Below are 4,751 nucleotides of genomic sequence, written 5' to 3'. Positions count from 1 at the left end.
CTTCGTTTAAGAAAATGTTGTAAAGCAGTTGTTGTGTAAAAGTATGTTATTATTGGTAAAGAGCAATATGTTTCAAAGTTCGTGTTTTCTAACTTGTTCTTCGAAGAATAATTATTCTATGACACCATCACTTTATTCATCAACATGTTTAAACAAGTTCTAGTTTAATTGGTACAATTATAATATGTTTCCGCATTAATGTTTGGAACATTTTTAGTTTCTTCATTGTTTGCATCATCTGAAATGTTTGCAAATTTATAAAAATCGCTCTGCGAAACTTGCTTTATGATGTATTGATTAACACATTATTGGATAAAATATTCATATGCAAGTCTTCTTAATATAATGGCTCAACTTGACGTAAACGCTTTGTGAAAGAATATTATTTATACCAGTTTATTTGTTTCGTCAATATGTTTTACTACATTATGTTTGAATTCCGAATAAACGTCGAAAAGGATGCCAATGATATATTCATGATTAAATACCTGCGTTCAAGTGTATGTATCTGCATGTTTTATTGTTAACGTTTTATGTTTGTAACTTATGAGACTCCTGCCATTAAAATCCACTATTTGTTCACAACGTCATTGTGCTTGATTATTTAAACTATAATAAAAATGTCATTGCGCATACGTTGACGTCATCGCTTTTTCCAAAACATCTCATCATTTTAAACTTGTATCGATAGGATTATATCTGTAGTTTTAAATGAACGTTAAGCATTGTACAGTCATGTTCCAAAGCGTGGCATAAGAATGGTTGGATTAATAAACAAAACATGTAATTGTTATTATTCGTCTTTAAATAATGTTTACACAATAAATCTAATAGTTATTATGAGTTAAATACAATTGCGTTGGCAAATGGACTTAACTCAGTAGAAAACCAATTATGTAAAAAAATGATCGATTTCACCCACTTGGTAATGTTGCTTCTTCAAATATTCACTTCCACAATAAAATATATAGTAAAAAAAAAATAAGATTCAGATATTTAGGTGACTCGAACATTTTTAGTTGTTCGCTAGAACAACAAATGTCAAAAGCCGTGTTCCAAAAAACGGTATACTGTGTACTTCCGCGTGTTCCATGCTTTAAAAATGTATATTTGTTTCCAATCCACTTGGACATGACATGACATGAAATGACATGAAAAAAGCTACACAAGTTGGCAATCACGCCTTTAAGGCAAAACTAATTTATTTCCCATTTAAAATGTTGTTTATGCAACGTTTGGAATATTAATAAGATAACCCTTTAACGCGTACGAGAAGAAACAGCAACCATACCTCTGAATAATATTAAAGCGACGGGCCATCTATAAATTCAATTTACACGACTATTCCATGTAGCCCTCTTATCCCCTGATATTTTATTTCAATCCTAATGATAGCGGCAAACAAATGGTATTATTGCTATATGTATACTTGCATATTCATCTCAATGTATTTAAATACGAGGTCTACCTAAAGACATCTGGTAGAGTTGCTGTAATAGCTATATATTGATTTTAAATACATGTTCATTTGAATATGTTTGAATGTAACATTCTTTCGAACACAAGCATTTTTTATGTAAACCATTTTCTATGCCTTCACTAATAATAAAGCAATTGCCAAAATGTTTAAAAAAAATGTTTGTTCTGGGAGCTAGGGCTTGAACCTCTGTGGAAAAGTGTTGTCCAATTTAATGCTCCGCTGTCCTATAAAACATCTTAGCACTTGAATGTTGCAGTGTAAGAACCCGCTGTCACTTCTAGGTAGCCGTCACCTACAATATCAAAAATGTTATACAATGAACTTAAACGTATTTTAAGACAACAGAATCTTCGATTACACATTGATCTTCCTTATGTATACGTGTTTTCAGCCAATACATAATTTGCGTCCTTAATATCAGATTTTAGTTCAAACATACGAATGGTTGTTGTTTTAATTTGCAGATGAAAACATATAAAAAGGAACACGACCGTAAGCGACCGTATATAACTCATGGAATAAAACTTTTTTACAATTATCTAGTGCTCAAGAAGAACATATTTACTGTTAAGTTTTCGTCTTTCGTTTGTCTTAGTTCAATCTTATACATTCATTCAAGTACTAAACATGTCTATGGATTGTTTAATATCTTATACAGATGATTGCATCGCAGTCTTTGTGTATGATATCCATATATAAAAGATATTTATTACAATAGATATATCAACTGAACAACTTAAAACTTGTATTACCGTATATATAATCTCCATCTAAGAACACCATTTTAATAGTGTTAAAAGCCCATAAACACTCAAAATAAACGAATATTTAGTACAATATTTAGAAAAATAAAATTAACACATAAAATATCAATGTTTCTTACAGCAATAGCCAAAATGTCGGAAATTAGGTAAATTGTGTGTTCTGGTAAAATAAATTGAACAAGATACAAAATTCTCCTTTTGTTTGTGTATTTTTGTGTGAAAATATATGCACTACATGTTCGTGCACCATGTAAGTGTTCGTATGTCGTATGAATAGGTATCGTTGCGGGAAATTAAAATGGAATTTATTGTGCCACAAAAAAGGAGCATTTTGCATCTCGTTAAATCTATTTTACCATACCGCATCTAGCGTTGAAATTGTGGCTATTGTTATTAAGAACAAAAATGTTTGTATGGGTTAACTATATTTTACGAAATAGTTTGCGAAATATTCGTTGCTTTTGAGTATCTATATTACTTTAAGCATTTTTTTACCGTCTGCAGGGATGATGTAATCGTACTGATGGTCTTCGTGTGGAGCGCGTGCAGAACATTGATCATAAGATTGCTCTATGGCGGGTTGTGATCTTTCTGTTTACCCATTGTGTTGACCAGCTGACGTTCTTCAAAGTATGTATTCCTTTTTAATTCACATGTTTCTATTTTGTCATGAAAAGATGACGACCAATGTTGTAAATAAATATTTCACGTTATATATTTACGTTTTATATAATGATATCATCCGCTTAGAATCAAAACTGTGCATTACATTTGCAATAAAATTCACTTACCGACGTTTCTTTCTCATTTGGCAAATATAAATAACTAAGATGACCGCCAGAAGTCCAACCACCGACGCTACGGATACGGATGCAATGAAGCCAATGCTTATGGTACCGCGAGTTTCATGTCGGGCAGTTGTAGGCCCGAGTGTATGGGGACTGGTTGCTTGTGGGTCTGACGTTTCAGTTTGGTTGAGTTTCGGACTTTTATGCAAATAGAAGCAAAGTGAAACTTAATCTGCACCAGCACGAAAGAAAACTTAGTACAATGTTTAAGCCAAATCATATACGAAACGAATAGTTACATATTCAAAGATGATATCAATTTTACATAAACTTATTACATCATATTTAGATTAAATCATAAGAAATGTGCCACTTAAACGATGTATACATTTACAACATTCGACATAACAATATATATTTTGAGCGGCATATGGTTCAGCCGATTGCTGGAAATGAAACATGTTTAAACATGCATTTAATGTATAATATCAAGTTCATATCAACAAAACAAGTCTGTTTTGACGAAGGATAAACAATTTTATATCATGATGCATCATAACTATACAATGCGTTTTGCAGATTTCATCAGCGAGGGTCGACACTGATTTTAATTCGCAAGTGTTTACTGAAAACAAGTTAAACGTGTCGGTATCGGCGTAAACTTTTTCACTTACAAAAATAGTTCATATCACTCGCAATAGTACGCATTAGGCTTGTACTGCTATCAAAGCGTTCAGATGATCCTGTGACATATTGCAATACGCTGTGCAAACTTGGTCTTGTATACTAATTACTTAAAGGGGCCTTTTCACAGATTTTGGCATATTTTGAAGTTTGTCATTAAATGCTTTATATTGATAAATGTAAACATTGGATCTTAAAAGCTCTAGAAAAAAATCAAGAATAAATTAAAACAAGGAAAAAAAAGTAGCCGGTACCAGGGCTCGAACCAGTGACCCCCGGAGTCCTGGAGTTAGTCTGAAGTAAAAACGCATTAGCCCTCTCGGCTATTCCGCCGAGCATACACGGTATTTGTATTTTATACCTTATATAAGCAATCTTCGTAGTTTCGTAAATTAAAACGACAAAAACAGAACTCTCCAAATTATTCAATCGTTTCGCGTTGCAACGCTTTATAATTTTTAGGTTTTCAAATCGTCAAAAGATACATATAATGGCTATATTGGACTATGGTAAATGTTCAGTAATACGGTTTTCTCACAAATATCATAACTAAAACGAAAATTTGCATATCTGAAACAACTTTTTTCAATTTTGTCAATTTACCAAACCGTGAAAAGATCCCTTTAAAACCCCATTGCCCTATTTTTTACAAATTTCCTATACGTACGACACTTAAACACTAAAGTGTGTAATATTTGATCCGCGCGTCACGTTTTGGTATTCATGTGTCCTCTTTGGTTTGTATACGTACATTTGATTGTTTTTTATGTTAAAGCGGGTATGCACGATTTTTATATGTATTAAATTGTAATATATTGATAAAAACTATGTTACAATAACACAAAATAGGCAAGAAAAATTAAACATTGAAGACGAATTTCAAAATAAAATGCAGCACAGACAAATTAGCGCCCCGAGCCGATTGTGACGAAGATATTTCGTACATATTTTCCTACAATAACCGAAGCATTCGTCTTTTTATTAGGATCGGAGTAGGTGTTCGTGAGTCGTATGAATAGATATCGTTGCAGGAAA

At 32.3% G+C, this 4,751-nt stretch overlaps 1 long non-coding RNA gene across 1 annotated transcript; it reads right to left on the bottom strand.

Moving 5' to 3' along the window:
- Nucleotides 1–1,178: 1,178 nt before the first annotated feature.
- LOC127870423 (uncharacterized) lies at nucleotides 1,179–3,790 on the bottom strand. Its single transcript, XR_008044815.1, has 3 exons — nucleotides 3,036–3,790; nucleotides 2,740–2,867; nucleotides 1,179–1,772 (listed from the first exon to the last, which is right to left on the bottom strand). It is a non-coding gene; the product is annotated as an uncharacterized LOC127870423 (long non-coding RNA).
- Between the last annotated feature and the right edge of the window lie 961 nt (nucleotides 3,791–4,751).

Source organism: Dreissena polymorpha, chromosome 2 (assembly GCF_020536995.1).
Source record: "Dreissena polymorpha isolate Duluth1 chromosome 2, UMN_Dpol_1.0, whole genome shotgun sequence".
In the NCBI taxonomy this organism is placed as follows: Eukaryota; Metazoa; Mollusca; class Bivalvia; order Myida; family Dreissenidae; genus Dreissena; species Dreissena polymorpha.
The sequence above is the reverse complement of the archived record's forward strand: the minus strand, read 5'-3'. Positions and strand labels throughout refer to the sequence as shown.